Source organism: Chaetura pelagica, unplaced genomic scaffold (assembly GCF_000747805.2).
Source record: "Chaetura pelagica isolate M959 unplaced genomic scaffold, ChaPel_1.0 scaffold750, whole genome shotgun sequence".
Lineage (NCBI taxonomy): Eukaryota > Metazoa > Chordata > Aves > Apodiformes > Apodidae > Chaetura > Chaetura pelagica.
Window position 1 is genome coordinate 691,458 of NW_009951947.1, and position 16,735 is coordinate 708,192.

Genomic DNA, 16,735 nt, shown 5'->3' on the forward strand with positions numbered 1-16,735 from the left:
ATTTAAACAAAGAACTGTAGATTTTTTACCCACTCATATCTTATGAAGAAAACAGTTTAATTTCTTTTATCACTCTAATAATTTTCTTCAGAGGTCACAGTGGCCTTTCACTAACAGGCAGTATAACAAGTTGCTCCATTTCAACTTGGCCTCATCTTCCAAAGATTGAAATTTCACAGCTGGGAAGTAGAAATGGAGACAACATCAGGGGCTTTCCCAGAGACTTCCTGAGGAATCAGGCATGAACTAATTACAAGATGGGCAGAAATGTATTAGTGGCTATTGCTTCAGCATATAAACCAGAAAAACATCCATCAGGAAAGCTGATGTGGTCTCAGATGAGACTAGATAAAAATCTGAACTAGGAAGTTTGGACATTGGCTGAGCCTGGAGAAAGAACTGACAGGAACAGTAAATGGAAGCACAAATATCAATCTTCATCACAGTGCCTCGGTGGGCTCATGCACTAGCTGACCTCATCCCAGCTTGAGTTCAGCATCATGCAGAGACAGATTCACAGGTCATTCCAGCCAGGGCACACTGTTCAGCCCACCTCTAAATTGTTTGCCAGCCCTGAGTGTGAAGAGGCAGAATGTGAAGAAAAAGCTATTTGGACCTGGTGTGCTAAGGGAGCTTGGAGGACATGCCCCTGACTCGGGCTGCTCTGCCACCACTGGAGCAAAACCATGAGTCTGTTTCAGCTCCTGCCCAGCCTGCTGGCACAAGTATCCAGCAACAAGGGTGCAAAAAACTACCATTAGTAGCTCTTAAGCACGGAAGTTCAGAAACAGTGTAGGAAAATGGAAAACCTCTGACTGCAGAAAGCTAGGATAAAGTCCTAGCACTCCAGGAGAAATCACAACCTGTGTATTAATATCCCTGCTCTGAACCAGCAACAGAAGCTTCCAGCCACTGTTGTGACGTGTGGCTGAGCATGCCTTTCATAGAGAGGGCATGATATCTCACTGAAGTCACATTTCTGGGCTGAACATAACTAGGTGAGCATGTCATATCCAGTAAAACAGGATACAAGCATGACTGCATATCAGGATATGTTTCCAGATGATGCAGTCGTGGAAATGACCCCCTCTCAGCTGGGCACATTCTGGGCACATGGCACAAGGTCTTCCTCTGCCTGGAAGGCACGTGACAGAACATCAAACTGTGGCTTTATAGACACCCTGCCTGAGAAGGGCTATCCATACACAAACCCAGTACACTTCAAATTCAGCACGGGACCAGAGTTATATCAAGTCAGGTGATGCCTCATTTAAATTAATTTTAACAATTTTTTTATTTCTTGGTAAACTTGAACTTCTGTTTTACGTAGATGGAGCAATTGTCTTTTACACCTTCCTTGGCCTTTCCAGTTTGCGCTGATAATTCCGAAGCAAAATCTCATTAACATCTTCTGAAAATATCTCACAAAATTGCAGTTTCCATCAGAGCATCTGATTTTGCATTCTGGAGTCGGTAAGCACCACGTAAAGCAATGCAGGGGCTCGGCACAGGAGTACTCTCAAGTTTTGAGATTATTTACCTGTCAGGCATCCATTTAAATGGCATCGTGTCTGTGATAAGCACCTCCATCCTCATTATCCTCTCTTAAAAGCCTATACCACTTACTGATTACTTTAAGAGGAGCTGATAAGGGCCCTGTCATTATACATTAGTTAGTACTTTCCATTGCAAAAGACCATAATGACATCTCATGAGAAACTTTCATATTTCCAGGCTTTTGGATGGCATCAGCAAAGCCTTTTGGCTGGAAAAGTGGAATTCTTGTTAGGTTTTGGCTGATTAATTGTGCAAAAGCATATTGTCCCCCAAAAAAATCACCCTTACTTTTCAGCTTTTGGAAAAGCCTTCTTCCTTGCCAGCATCAGTTTTCTGAGGATGAGCTGGAGCTGTGGCTGTAGCAAAACTGCTCATCTCCTGTTGTGATGCCCCAGTAGCTCTGTTGAAGCAATCAGTGATGAGAAGGGAAACTTCTCAGAGGCCTTCCCTCTCTCTGTACTAGCCCACATTTTTCTCAGCCCAGTACCCATCAACAGAACACCTTCTCTTTCAGGGCACCATATTAAGCACCAGTGTTCCCTCTCCTCTATTCAGCTCCTCCCTCCTCACACATGCCATGGAGAACCCTTGTCTCCAGCAAGGAAGTAAGGAGCAGGCTGAGCATGGCAGTCCTGGATATATCTGTGTCTGTTCCCTGACCTGGAAGGGACACTTGGGGCTCAGTGCAGTTGTCCAAGAATGACTGTCTTGTGCTATTTCAGATGTCCTCCTCTCTCCTGGAAATTTCTGTGGTGAAGAAGGAAAAGCAAGAGGTCTACCATCTTCTGGAAAGATGGCTGGAGAGCAAATGGGGTTCCCTAGAGTATTTAATACAGCACCAGATATCTATGATTAGAGGAGAGATTCAAACCCTCCTATTCAACTCCACTTTCAGACACTTAAATAGAGTTGTCTGCAGCATGGGGATCTGCAGGTGGAGTCAATGTCTCAGCTCCTATTACTGTCATGGGAGAGCCAGTTAATACAATTCAGTAAAACCTGGAGAGTCGTGAATGTGCCAGATGTGCCTGCTTCAGGGAAGCCCTTTAGAACCTGTTCATGACAGTGGCAGGAGAGTTACGTGGTTCACATGTAGACAGCTGTTCTAGCAATGTCTGAACCAAGGTGTCTGGGTCTGGAGCTGGAGTCCTGTCCTCTACGTCTGTGCCTGGGGTTCAAGCAATGGCAGCAGGTTATTATAATTACAGATTATTTGTTCTTTATAATTTTCCAATATGGGGGAAAAAAACAACCTTGAGAAATTACATGAAAAATTCAAACAATGCAAAACCTTTAAGAAACAAGTTTCAGGTTGCAAAGTCAGACGTTTGAAAATTAAAAGCACCGTGTGTGGTTACCCCTGCCACACCTCATTCAGTCATCATGTGAATATATTGCAAATTTTCAGATTTTACAACATTGAAATTTTTTCATGCGTACCTCTTTCTTAATTTTGCATTTCAAATTACTGTATTCCAATGTTTAATGATACATTATTAATATAACTACAGCAAGACAAATATGTTACAAGTATCGCTATACAAAAGCTATATTCATTTAGGCTGGATACTCAAGTGCTTGAAAGTTAGGAAATGCCAGGTGTATATACACAGCAAGCATAGTGAGATACATTCTCTGTCCCTGAAATCTTGTGAATCAAATTAACACAAGATGAACCATCTGCTATGGGAATAGGATGGGAAGACAAAAATAATAGTGACCAAGTTACATTAACTAGGTATAAGCACCAAGAGAAAATGAGTTATTGCCATTATTTTCTTCTGAGTGGTTTCAGGAGACTGCTAGCCCCAGTGCTGGTGACATTCCTGGAATAATGTTCTGTATATTCTCCATATCCCTGGGTCTTCTGAAATAGCACCATCAGAAGCAGTGTGCCTGTGGGGACTCAGACATGCCTTTCTCAAACACCCATTGACAGACATTCCCAGTGTAAGGAAAGTGGGAGCTCCTTCTAGAAAAAGTGCTGCAAGTCAAAAAAGGACATTTCATGTTCCAGAACATGTCTAGGCACCAGTGTAAGGGCAGCCCACTCTGAGCCCATTGCCTAGAAGACCCAGTGCCTGGCAGCACAGATCCTGCCATGAGGGCCCTCACATTGTTGTAGTTACTCCATTTTGTGTGTTATATTCAGGGGCAGATCTCTGAGCAAGGGTGTCTACACATGGTAATGAATATTGTACGCAGAGTTGTGATCCCAGTCTTTGGGTCTTTGTGTGTGAGTAACTCCTGGAGTCGCTGATGACAGAGGATGACATTGGCACTGCCCATGACTCCACATGGGATGTTTTAGGCATTGAGGACAAAGAAAAGAAAGATAATAATAATAAATAAATAATATAATAAAATAATAACAATAAAATAGGATTAAGTTCTCAACTCTTTCTCCTTGCCAGTTATTGCATGAGAACATTACCTCTAACACACCTCCTGATCTCTTTTTGATGTCTATGTTTTTATGCTCATGCACAGACTCCTTGACAAGGAAAATGTAAAAACTGACAGTAACGTAATTTCCTCTCCCTCTTGCTGGGCTGGATGAAGGCCACTCTTTTGCCCCTAATGCAACCTTCTCCAGCAGGCTCTGTAGAGCCTCTCAAGCTGCTTTGTGCTACAGGTCCCTGATGAAGGTACTGGAGAAGTAGACTACTGGGAATGCTGGGGAAGTTCTGCAAAAAACTGTCTGAATTACTGGTTAATCCATCCATCTACTAATTTCAATTTCAGATCCATGTCTTTTATGTGTGACCTAGGGGTGTTTCCCAGCTTCTGGATCTGTGTGTGCCTTCCTCCCACTTCTAGACCTGAGGCTGAGTCTAGGCTTGGACAAGCACCAACCTCCTGCCTCCACACCCCAAAGTCTAAAAGCCTGCATAAGATGGCCCGAGAGGAGCAGTGACATGCTTTGCCTGCTCTTCTAACTGATAAAAGAATAGAGCAGGTCTGCAGGGCCCACCACAGTGCCAGCATGGCCTGTGCTACCTTAGTGGCACCCAGTCATGAGCACTTCGTACTTGGCTGCAATTTGTTCTCAGTTTCTGGCTTATCAGATGATTCATGACACAGGGGAGAAAAGTAACTAGTTATAAACAGCAAGTCTCACCATGCTCCTATTAATCATCTCAGGGTATCGTTGTCCCACCACATTCCTCCCACTAGCTGATAGCCCTCCAGAGTTTTCACATCCCATCTGTTTGTACAGTAAAGGGTGGCTACACCCGCCTGAAGCTGTGCCCATGCACATTTGCAGCTCTCCCAGTAACCAGTGATTCTCCCCTTGTTCCTCCCGGAGTTTCAGCAACCCAATCCCCACCCACACACCTGCCATCTGCTTCAGGCTTTTTGGTGCTGTGGTCGCTGTACTCATGTGAGAACAACTGCACACAGCTCATGCTCAGAAACGTGTTGAATGTTGCTTTTTTTCCAGTCTAGAAGGAGGAACTGTGGGAAGGATATGGAGATCTCCCTTTCCCTGGTTTCCGAGGGTTTTGGAAAAAATATCTTTTCTGTCATGCACACAAAACAGAAATGATCTGGCTTACAAAATATTCTTCTTTTCTTGTACAGGTGCTTCTCAGCACAGCCTTGCCCTGATCTTTCTTTGCAGAATGTAGTCGATTGCTAATACTCTTTGATATTGTTAGTATGGATTGCTATAGTGTTTCCTAAGTAAGATGCCCTGTTCTAGTAGGTGGAAAAAGTACAGCACTTCTCTGACCATTTGAACCTATTGTGTTTCTTAGCCGTTGGCTGAAGTCAATGTGCAATATGTAAAAAGGGCAGGAGAACATACACGTGCTGGTTTGGCAAAGTGGGGTCAAGTGTATGAGACAAAGAAATTGTAGGAATGTAGATGTATGGATTTATCTTCTTCAAGCTGTTTCCTGTATGTAGTCCACCCCGTTTCTTGGCCTCCACAAGAACAGGCAAGTCCACCCTTTCCCCATAGGGTGCCACTAGCACTAGAAGGTTCTGTGGAATCTACACTAATGACTTCAACCCAAGCTACTGAACAGATATCTTGTTTCTGTAACTGGGTGTTTTTTCTCTAACTTAACCCACACAACTTTTAAAACCATCCCTAATGTAATCCTTGACTGGCCTAAGCAACACTGCTTGTTTTCAAACTTCCATTAATTTAATGTGGCAATTTTCAGGGTTTGGCATAGAAGTGGAGAAAGACCTGTTCTCACTGCAGGTGTGTTGGCACACACCTGTGGTACTTCCCTTTACATCAGTCACTAGGAAACTTCAGATTTCCACATAGCAAAAGGCTACACAGTTGCCACTGCTGCAACAAAAGAGGAGGGGACCAAAGGAAGCAATAGCTTTCTTTTTAAACACGCCTAATAATGCAACCAACTAAAATGGCTTTTGAAAAAATTTCAGCACAATCCCTTTCCTCCTGAGGCTATGTTAGAGGAATAGCTAAGATGATTAGTCTGAAAGTTCAGAATTGAAATCACAAATTGAATAGAATGTCTCCTGGAGACTTAACAATGGAAATATTGTCCCCACAAGTGTTAATAACATATTTGCCATTGCTTTCTATCCAAGCCAAAGAAAAGGAGAAAGAAAAGAGGGAGTGAGAGTAGAAGGCTAAATGCTTTTGTATAATGCAGTGTTGTGATTTCTCTCCTAGCTGCCAACAAAAGCAACACTTTGAATTTTGACTGATAATTCAACTGGGAGAATTTCAAAGCACGTTGCAGATTAGCAGAAGAACAACTGTAACATGAATAGTAACAAAGACTAAGCAAAACAACAGAAGGAAAAAATGCAAGATCCCCATAACAAAATACGCTGCATCTCACTGGCAATCAGTTAAGTTCCATAAGTACATCAATCCACCCCTCACCTTGGCAGCCACCACAGCCAAGAAGCACCAGCTTCAGGAAAGTGCAAAAAGATGTGAACTGGGCAGATGATTCACATCCCATCTTTTCTAGCGAAGCTTTGAAGTGGATCTTTCTGTGAACTCTGAGCTTACACTGCAGAATAGCAAAGCATTTTGTTATCTTTTTGTGGTGCCTCCTAGTCAAATAGTTATGATGCCTCATGTATTTTGAGACCTTCTTTCTGTATTTATTAACTTACACCATCATATTTTGCTTACATCATCCTCATCCTTCATTTCCTCTTTCTCCAGTACCCAAAGTAAGTTCACCATTGGATGATATGGATCAAATCCCCATAGCTCCCTGTCCAAGAGTCTTTAGCTGCAACTGTTAGTGTTTGTTTGTTTGTTTGTTTGCTTTTGTTTTTGTTTTTTGTTTTTTTTTTTGTGGAGATGCTCTATCCTGCATTGGAGGGGAGAAGATAGGAAAGATAATGCAATATATTTCCTTTTTTGTTGCTTTTGCAACCTGTTGATCATCTTTTAAGATAAGTGATTTATTTATTTTTTCCCCTTTAAATTGGCAATGTTCAGAACAGAAGATACATCTATCATACACATGGCAATGCTAGAGACATGAGCAACTTCCTATCTCTTCAGACAGCATTCCTAAAAATCCACTAGTCTTTCCAGGTCTCTTTAATAGCTAGTGAACCTCCTAGTCTACCTCAAAAAATGCTTGGTGATGTTTCCTTTCCTTTCTAGAGGTAAAAGGGGCAGTAGGAGAACCAGGCTGTTTTCAGCTCATGCCTAATATGGGGGAAAAAAAATCAGCAGACTCCAGAAGTTTCACCAGAGCAGTTTTCTCTCAGCTCTAATCAGTAAGAATGAGAAAAGAAGATACAGCTTTGCCATAGTCTGCTGGGTCCATCATTTTTCTTTGTTAGTGAACTACAGTATCTGTGTCCATAGCACAAGAATGCAGCCAATAAATTGTAGACACACCATATATTTTCTGGCTTTAGCAACCCATAAAAGTTGAAAGTAGCATCTGATTTATTTCAGCAAATGGCTCCAGCTGTTCTTAGGAACATATTTTTTTGATCGAAGGAGGTGTTCCTTTAGTTAAGTCTTGATTTCAATTTCCTTGCCCAGGGATATATTTACAGAGCTATTTGTAAAATACTAGCTACTTTGTAAAAGTATTTTAGAATGCTTTATTAATGCAGTGTGGAGTGACTTCCCTGTAATCATTGTTTCTTCTCAAAGGAAATTAACATGATGATTACTAAATGCTGGCTTATCAATGAGTTCACAAGCTCATTTTCTGGCCTAAGCAAGTTATTAGAATTTCATAAATGCTCAGCCATTTACATCTGTCTGCTATACTGACCTATATCTAAAGAGGTCAAATATCCTATAGAGGGACAGGGGAATATTTACTTTCGTGAATGATGGGGGATTTTATTTGCTTTCTATGGTGTTGTTTCTTTCAGGTGTGAATGCAGTAGATGCCTGGCCCTATTGTCCCACATCATATTGATAAGGGGATAATGAGAAATGATGATGTTATACAAATATTGAACATTCAGCTTTGCCTGGTTTTAAATTGTGAGGTCAATTTTTACACATTGGCACCCATCCAGCATGGCTCTTTTACAGTCCCTCCCTGCTCACTCTCCTACCAACTTTCCTTTTTGTCCCTCAAGCTTAAATCGTGATAGGACACAGAGATGAAAAATCTTCAGGCCTGTCCCCACTGGAAAAAGGCTGTTGGTTTTCACAGGCCTCCATAAATCACTGGATGACTGTCTTTGTTCCAGAAAGGAAATCAAAAGAGGAGCATGACAGATACATATTTTTTATTTGTTTATACCTGTTTTTAACTGATAGGTGAAAACAAGGCAGAGGGTTTTTTAGAGGGATTTTTTTTTTCCAGTGGAAAGTGCTTATTTGACAAAACTGAAATTATTTACTGATACATGTGGCTTTCATTAAAATATTTGCAGAGGATGTTAAAATATCCTGTTCTTTTTGCTACAGCTTGTTTATGACACTGCTATTTTACATAAATGTAAAATTAAGTCTAATTTAGTAAGTCCAAAAGAACCAATTTGTTCTTAATGTTGGAACATTTCCCTCCATGAAAGAAAACCTGTAACAGTCACTCATATTTATGATTCAGAATGAAATCAAATTTGGAAGCCCTGCAGCTTTCCTGAGGGTGGGATATTTGGTTTCTGACTGCCTCTGCTTCTGAAACAGGACCAAAGGGATGCAGCACATGACATGGCCTTAGGTCTCTGCTCTGTACCACGGCATCCAAGTGCTACAAAAGTTCCCTCCAGCAGCGTCCCTGGAAAAATCACTTATAACCCACTATAGTTGTTTTTTGTCTTTCCTGCACCTGGGGAGAAAAAAACACCATGCACTAATATAGGTTAGGGGTTGATCTGCTAGAAAGCAGCCCAATGGAGAAGGACCTTGGGGTCCTGGTGGACAACAGGTTAACCATGGAACAGCCATGTGCCCTTGCAGCCAAGAGGGTCAATGGTATCCTGAGATACAGTGTGGCCAGCAGGTCAAGGGAGGTTCTCCTTCCTCTCTACTCTGCCCTAGTAAGACCACATCTGGAGTGTTGTTTCCAGTTCTGGGCTCCCCAGTTCAAGAGGGACAGGGATACACTGGAAATAGTCCAACAGAGGGATATGAGGATGATTAAGAGACTGGAACACCTGTCTTATGAGGGAAGGCTGAGAGACCCAGGGCTTTTTAATCTTGAGAAAAGAAGACTGAGAGGGGACCTTATTAATATCTATAAATATCTGAAGGGTGGGTGTCAAGAATGGACCAATCTCTTTTCAGTGGTGCCCTGTGAGAGGATGAGGGGGAACAGCACACAGTTACAGCACGGGAAGTTCCACCTCAACATCAAGAAAAATTTCTTTACTGTGAGAGTGACAGAGCACTGGAACAGGCTGCCCAGAGAGGTTGTGGAGTTTCCTTCTCTGGAGACTTTCAAGATCTGTCTGGATGCCTTTCTGAGTGACCTGCCCCTAGTGTTCCTGCTGCACTAGGGGGGCTGGACTCAATGATCTTCAGAGGTCTCTTCCAACCCCTGTGACTCTATGATTCTTTTCTCATGTGTCATTAACTGTTTTGTTTGGGGTTGATTGCTCTGCTGATTGCTGTTCGTTGTTGGTTTTTTGTGTGTTGTTTTTGGTTTGGTTTGGTTTTGTTTGCTTGTTTTTTCTTACAGGGACCTTTTTCACAGTCTTGGCTTGCTTTTTATTTTCCCTTTCTTAAATGCTCTGGTGAGAGTAATGCTCTCTGTTGGCAGTCCACATGTAGGTTAGAAACCAGGAGGAATGCTTTGCCCCTGCCTGGAGGTGGGTAAACTGCCTAAAATTTATTCACAAGAGACATATTCAAATGGAAACATGGATGATATAAAACTAGCCTATTTCATGGTTTATGGCTTTTATCAGTATGTAAATGAAAGACAGTGAGTGGCTCTTTCATATGTTCACAGTAGAAGTGTTCATTTAGTCAGATTATCAAAAAATAAGCAATGAAAGAGATGGGAACATGGTGGAGAGAGTTAGAGACAGGGATGTGTCTAGCATGTGAACCAAGTCATCTGTAGCCTTTACTTCAACTGTGTTGCAAACTTACTTTTTGACACTATGAAAATGAACCACACACATTTTCAAAGCAGCCATTAACTTTCAGGAGGCCAAATGGAGATGTCCATATGTGGAGTGGTCACAGATATCCTATTTACTGCTAGGAGAAAGCAACAGCTGGGTCTAAGACATGTTACCTCACGACTGCTTGGGACATCCACATCAGGATTAAATGCACATCTCTCAGAAATTCCTGTTTCTATCCCCAGCCTACAAGTGGAGCCGACATGGCTAACTCATGTCCAAGTATCAGCAGTCTAGATGTCTGAAGTTAGGCAAGAGGCATCTGCCCTGTGTCATCTTCTTGGATGCAGCTGCTGAATGGCTGCAAACCCTGTGAGGTCAGATGACACCCATACAACAGGTATTTTGGAAGAAAAAAAGGTCTAATACATGGATCTTGAAAAAAAAAAAATTAAAATCTGAAAACCTGGTAGATTTTTTTCCTGAGAGAAAATATCCTCTCATGATGATGCTGTTTCTGCTTCATGATTCTTAAGGCTCAAGGCCAAAGAAAAAATAAAAACCAACAAAGTGAGAAAGATACTATTATAAAATCACAGTTACTCTTGAGGGCCTAAACTATTGTGCTGTATTATCAGGACACAATTGCTTAAACAAAAATTGACATGTTTTTACAATTACAGCAGGAGTCAGGAAAGGTCAGCTTCTTGTACATCTTACTAATGGAGATGTTCAGCCTGGCAGTTTCAGTGCCTCCCCAGTTGCTATTTCTTGTATTCATGCATAGCCATAAAACTGCTAGAGGTCTCAAGCAACAAGTATCCCTGAAAATGACAAAACATCAGAAGAGAGCAGCAGAGAGTAAAGAAAACTCAGACAACAATCTCTACCTATTTTATTTCTTTTTCCTGTAAATTACTAGAGAAGGATAAAAAGCTTGAAAAGATTAAACAGAAACTTCTTAGCTTTCAAATAGCAATCCAGTCTCCTTATGTGCATCCCAGGCCAAATTCAGTCCTCACGTAAGTAATTGGAGCACTCATGGAGTCAGCTAGGATGTGATATATCCCTTAAAAAACAGTATGTGAATTTCCTGTCATTGATAGAAACTCAGATACACTGAACAGAGCTTTATGCAGCACTCAAACCCCCAAAAGAATAAAGAACTGCTACAGCCCTAACACAAGCTGGGATGAACATGGTATCTGACTTCTGGTCTGAATTCAGCAGGCTTTTCTGTTCTAAAAGAACAAATGGATCTTGCTTCCCCAGGCATATGGCAGCAACACATGCAATTTAAGTTCCATATGGAGTCTCTTTCAGGCAACCATTGGACTATAAAATGTCACAAGAAATTGCTTTAGATCCCATTATATAATGCAGACACTTAGCATTCCCCTTTGTAGCACTGTCCGTAGCTCCAGGAGAGGTGCTTTTAATATAATTGTTGTTTGTGCTGCATTAGTACCTGAAAGTTACAGGCAATGCCTCTGCCATCATGCTGTGAAAAATGTAGGATTCCTTCAGATGCCTGGGGTCTAATTTAGCAGCAGATGAAACTGGTTGATGTGACACTTAATGAGAAAGAATGGGACAGGAAAAACAACACTGCGTGGTTATTTACATAGCACATTTTATCACTTGGTCTCAAAGCACTTGCTAAACAGGGTAAGCAAAAATATTCTCGTTTCAAAGACAGGAAAACAGAGGCACAAGCAGGTGGCTTTTCAGAGCATGCCAAAACAATGGCAGAGCTGGCACCAAAACCAAGAGAGTCCAGCTCTTTACACACTTACTCACACTGCCTCTTCCTCCTTATATGCTTTGGTCCTGCAATATGTTCAGTCACATACATGTAACTGTGTGGGCAGAAAACCACACAGAATAGGCCTTTTTATTTCTTTGGCTGCCTGCACAATCATGCTTGATTGGCACTGTTGTGTAGGCAGCACCAGAAACATGCCGAGCAAAACGATCAGATGCAGATTTTAAAGACTGGTATCAGAAGGACCTTCCTTCTGCGGTGAGGAAAGTATGTGTAATACTCAGTGGGAAACTAGATATCCAGGCAAATGAGGCTAGCATGTTTTGGCACAGCAGAGGATGCAAATCAACAAGGCATTACAGTAAATAAACAGAGAGAAGCCTGGAAAGGAAACTGAGAATATTTGCGCTTGCTGGGATTATAAGGAAGACAGCAAAAGAAAGGGATAAAAGAAAGAAATAAATACCTTTCTCATTGCATATGGATTAGGTTTAAGTGGTTTTCACACTTGGCCATCATAGGAAGGCCAAGAAGAGGAAGGATTCATAAATTTACACTGTAGTGGACTAATATGAATACCAAGTTTGGCACAGCAAGTAACTCAAGCTGTGGGAATTCACCTTACAGTGGGCTTGAAAGACAAGGAGAGTGGTCAGTGGGAGATCACTGAGGTCAAGGAGAATGGTGATGACTAAGGGAAGGGGAGTAAGAGGTGAAGGATATTGAAGTGCTAGCCTAATAATGTGATTTCCATGTTACTGAGTCACCCTTATAAGCACATAAGACATGACAATGTACTATGAGATTGTCTTTTTAAAGGAAGACAGCTGAAGAACAAAGGAAGCCTTTGACAAGAAGCATTAGAGGAATAACCAGGGAAAAAGAAAGAGGTATTGAGAAGGGCAAGAACTGCTGAAGCCAAAGAAAGAAAATACTTCAGCAAGGGTGTAAGGCTGATGGCACCAAAGCCAGTTAGGAAACTTAGAACTTAAGGAAGATGAGGACTGGTTGCTGGTAAAGAAGAGATGGCACGCAGGGTATGTGCCACCCATTGAGAACTGCATGGGCACTCATTTCACTTACCCTTACACAGGTGGTTACGAGAGAATTTTAGTTGTGTGGCAGAAGTCTTGCCTTGAAGGGTATTACTTCTTTTCACAAGCCAAGCTTGTATCTTACTATTCAACCATCCTAACAGTGGCACCACTGTTAACACAGCTGACTTGACACGGCAGGCCTACAAACCCCAGATAATTGCACTGTGAAAACCCAAACATTTCACAGCTGGTCTCCAGTCAGTAATTTGCCTGCAATATTGGCCCCTGAGCAAGAATTTGCAGAATCTAAAGAACTTAGGCTGGACAGGAATATGGTCAATGCAACTGTTATGGTTTGAGTGACCCTGGCATGGTGCTGAACACCTATAAGAGGAACTAGAGATAGGGTCCTTAAGACCCTGAAAGACCCAGGAGGGTTGGAACAGGGAGGGGTCCATATTCCCCCCACTTCCTGCCATCCTCTATAAAAGCCAGGAGAAGTGGAAGCTCAGCCTTTTTCCTTCCTGCACCTCCTTCCTTGCTGTTGCTGCATGGGGATTCTTCAGTTCACCACATGCTCTCCTGAATCCAACTCCATCTGGTGCTGCGAGGAGCCGTGGACCCCCCTCCTGAAGTGACCTTGCTGCAAGGGACTCTCACTCCCCTATTCCTGCAATCAGCAAGATCAGTTTTGTATATATCTGTATGTAAGTGTATAGATCTGTTCTTTCCCCTACATTCCTGTTTCTGTTTCCAACCCTAAAGTCTCTCTTCCTTATTCCCCCTCTGTCTTCCCTTGGGAGGGTGGAGGGGAGGCAACAGGGAGCAGTTCTATCTTCTGGTTTATGGTTCACCCTTCTTGTTTAAACCAGGACAGAAATCCTCAGAAGTTCCTGCAGTCATCAACCTGATGTTACTCCTTTATCTCGTTGTCCTGGCCCTTTTATTTGAAGGTTTATTTTATATTACTCTAGGTTTCAGCTTTAAATTTGCATGGAGCAAGTTTTTGATGTATGTTTTTAATAAATTTTCCTTAGTTCTCTCAAGCAACAACTTCCCCAGTGCCAAACACCCACGTCCAGCCTGCTGTCTGCAGGAGGGTTTCTATTTGCTCCACTGAGCCAGGTCAAGCCCCAGTCAAGGCATCATTCCTGGGAGGCTCACCCTAGGCTATAAAACTGATAATGTCATGAGAATAGGAAGCCTAGTGCTCAGACACAGTAATTGCTCACTAGTCCATGAGAGAAATATTCATAGCATATAGCAAGCAGCCAGCACAGTTTGACCAAAGAGTCCAGAAAGACAAACATTGTTCTTCAGTGGGGACCTCTAGATGACTTCTCTCTCCCTCTGTCTAGACTGGAATTAACCTTATGAATTCAGGTAATTATTCTGCGTCCTGAATCTTGTGAGTGGCTTCAGAGAGCCTTCTCTCTGCTGTCTCCAGCAACGGCAATACATAAGGACATTTAAGACCTTAATTGAAGGGAAATATTTGCCAAAGGTCAGTTCAAGTGGAAGAAAAGCCAGTTCCATTGTAGCTAGGAAGAGATCAGAGCAAATAAATATCTCAAGGCAGGTGTGGAGAGCCCTTGTGATAAATTTGTTAAGAGGTAGGTGGGAAGCAGTGAATTTTCTACCTCTTATTTATTTTTGCCCAGCCTTTACAAACTCAACACATTTCTAGCAAGGACACACATATTTTCCCCCTCGGCACTAGTGAGGCTGCTTCTGAAATCCTGTGTTCAGTTTTGGGCCCCTCACAACAAGGAGAACATTGAGGTACTGAAACAAGCACAGAGAAGAACAACCAAACTAGTGAAGCATCTAGAGAACAAGTTCTATGAGGAGAGGCTGAGGGAACTGGGGTGTTTGGCCTGGAGAAAATGAGGCTGAGGGGAGACCTTGCTCCTTACAACTACCTGAAAGGAGGCTGTAGAAAGATGTTAGTCTCTTCTCCCAAGTAACAAGTGATGAAACAAGAAGAAATGGCCTCAAGTTGCATCAAGGGAGGTTTGAATTGGATATTAAGAAAAATTTATTCACCAAAAGGGTTGTCAGGCACTGGAAAGGGCCATCCAGGTGGTGGTGGAGTCATCATTCCTGAAGGTATTTTAACAGTGTGCTTAGGGTCATGGTTTAGTGGTGAACTTGGCAGTGTTGGGTTAATGGTTGGACTTGATGATCTTGAAGGCTGTTTCCAAACAACATTATTAAATAATTCAATGATCAACTCAGCACAGTTCTCGAGATTGCCCTTTTTTTCCTACACCTGTGCACACATATAATAGATTACACTGTTTATAACTTCGTGTGGGTTAGTACACAGAAATGTTTAAATAAATGGCCAGAGTGGCTCACGTTGATTGCCAATGACCACCAACCACTTTGAATGCAAAATAGCTTTCAGAGACCAGAAGGGCATCCCTTTTGGATTTCACCTGAGATCACAATTACAGTGCTGAGGCAGACACTGAAGTTTAAGAAGAAAAAGGATGGGAAATTACACAGGATATGCTGAATGCCTCCTGATGGTTCCAGGTGGGTGCAGGAAATACACCATTAATTATTTCAGCAAGGTCTTCTGCCGAAGTGGACATCTACCTCTTTGCTGTGCAGACATTTCTCCATAGACCCAGACATCTCTGACAGTTCCCATTTTGTTCCAAAATTTTCCATCTCAGAGAAATGTAGGATCACTTCTTGTTTATGTTTGTGGTTAGAGACAAAATATATGACATAAATGGAGCAACATATTGTATTTGCTACTTTAGAGTGGTTTTGCTTTTTTTCCTTAAGAAATGTCTCACATGAGGCCTTTGTTCTGCACTGTACTACACTCTTGGGTTCTAGGAAGCTGAGACTTGCATTTGGCTTCTGAGACTGGAAGATGGGAATGGGCAGAAGAGGAACAGTCAGTCCGTTTCACAGATTATTTTGATAATTCTGGCCATGCTGAGAGTCTCTGAGAAGCAGAAACAAGATTCTCGCTGGAGAACAGTCTCCTGACCAACACCTCAGTGCCAAAGAGTGGAGGTGACTCCAGGATGGTCAGACCAGGTGCCCAAGGTGTCAGGCAGGCACATGCTCAGATGCTTAGGAGGGAAGATCCCCAAAGTTTGTAGGCTTTCAGCTCTCTCCAGGTGAACAGCTGTATTAAAGGACACATGTTCTTCTCAGCAGCCTGCTGAAAAAACTCAGCAAGAAGTAAAACATTTCCTAAAGAAAGACTGAGCTCTGTCATTAAAAACTGACATGGCAAAGTGTTTTGACACCACGTGACACAGCTACAGCTGAAAAATCTGCCACCAGTTTTTGCAGAGGTTTCACAGTTCAGCATGTCCTTCTGCTTAGGCATGTGCCTGGGCACGTCCTGCATTCGCTTCTACAAACAGCCACTGTGTTATGAGTTCTCTGTCTTCCTCATGGCATCAGGCAAGTAGGCATCTCTGTGCACAATGGCTCTCTATCAACTGGCTGAAAAAGAGGACTGCTTCAAGGAAAAGCACTCACTACCTCTTCTGGAGACAGTCCAGATATTTAGGATGTAAAGGCTAATCCAGTTAAGCCATGTAAGGCTCTGGCCTCTGCATATTACCTTTTCTAACTGCCTAGACTTTGGCATAACAACCAGGACATACTACCAGCTACAAGGACCTTCTTTATTTTCTATAATGGCCTTTGACACCTGTTTTACATAGGCAGCAGTAATCTGGAGACAGGTAGTATGTACTAGCTTTCAGAGATACCAAATGTTTATGGTCCATGCAATTCCTGTGAATTTATTTCTCCTGAAGGTCAGGTCCCATGTCTATAAATAAGTCTGGCAACTCAGCAGGGTTCTAACTTTTGTCACCTGTAACATACAGTG